The 1,378-nt window shown below is 35.6% G+C and overlaps 1 non-coding gene across 1 annotated transcript; it reads left to right on the top strand.

Annotated features, from left to right (window-relative positions):
- Positions 1-1,195: 1,195 nt before the first annotated feature.
- Positions 1,196-1,319, top strand: LOC119643433. Its single transcript, XR_005248286.1, has one exon. It is a non-coding gene; the product is annotated as a U5 spliceosomal RNA (small nuclear RNA).
- Positions 1,320-1,378: the final 59 nt, after the last annotated feature.

The following is a 1,378-nucleotide window of genomic DNA, read 5'->3' as shown; positions in this document are numbered from 1 at the left end:
GTCACAAATGAAGACAACATTTTTCTTATGAATAACGACGTCCGCTTCTGGCTGAAGATATATATGAATGTTTACTGCCAGTTTTAGCCCAAATGGCGCCACTCTTGAGATGAATATTCCCTTTCTGAGGTAGCATGTAAGTTGAACACACTAAACAGGAGGGGCAGAGCGATAGACGAGCTTAGATTGACTTGTAGAATGAAAGGTGAGTAAATCTCAAGTTCTTCTGGACGTTTTATCTATCCTTGTATCACAAGCTGTAGTATTCTATAATAAATACTTGTCTAGGAATAGTAATTCGTCACAAAACGTTGTCGCAAACTATTACTGGACCTCCTAAGAAACTCAGTTTTTCTACAACTATGGATTGCTTTGTTAGTTGATTTATACATATGTTATGTTTTATCAGCTTATATATATATGATATGTAATAAATATTGCTTGGAGAAAACAATTTATGAAATTGTTATCACGACTTCAAGACAAGAGGAGGATTCAATTCGATTTTTTATCGTTTATGACTAACGATTTTATGGGCTATAATTACGCCCATCACCAGGAGATGAGCGTCATCTGCACAATACCTACAAGGAAGTTTCCAAGGCACTGTAAAATTTCCGCATATGTGTTAGTTGCTGCGGTAAACGTACTCATGATCGCAAACTTTTATTCCATAAATACAGAGAAAAATTGGTCACGCCCATCTTGCGTTACAGAGTGTGAGGATTTAATTTTTCCTTTATTTTGTATCTCTTTTACGATAACTGGCAAGGGTATTGAAAGATTCAGTCAAAACCAAATATAATTTTCCTACTGGTTTTTGTTTTCATTCTAAAGAAAGAGTGTCGACCACTACACTGTGATATACCCATCCTTAAGTTCGCTTGATGTACTTATGTGTACACATAGCCTGAGAACTATTTGTTTGGTGGCATTTCAACAATTAGTCGGCATTTCGCTGTTTCGCTTTAGAATGCAGAGAGTGCAGGTGATTGGAAACCTACCCGTGTTTTATACCTTTTTTGTAGCTGCGTATGCGCGAAGACTAATTTTAACATTCTGATAGCGTTCTCCCATTTATGAATGAATGAATTGATTTAATTATTGTTTGTTGCAATCTTTTGTGTTCTTCTTATAATTCTCATTGTGTTTATAAATTATATGACATATAATACATTGCTTTGGGAATTTAAACGCACTCTGGCTTCTCCTCAGTTGTCGAATAAATCTTTCGCCTTTTACTAAAGATTTCCGTGGAGAGGAGCACTCTAATGAGTCTATAAGCAATTTTTTTCGTGGCTTGACCTATTAAGGTTGAGTCCGTAATTGATAAATAAGATTTAGTTAGGTTTAGGGAATGAGCTTGCTTGTGTAGAAG

This window comes from Glossina fuscipes, unplaced genomic scaffold, assembly GCF_014805625.2.
Source record: "Glossina fuscipes isolate IAEA_lab_2018 unplaced genomic scaffold, Yale_Gfus_2 60782, whole genome shotgun sequence".
Classification (NCBI taxonomy): Eukaryota; Metazoa; Arthropoda; class Insecta; order Diptera; family Glossinidae; genus Glossina; species Glossina fuscipes.
This window is presented reverse-complemented; position numbering and strand designations above follow the sequence as displayed.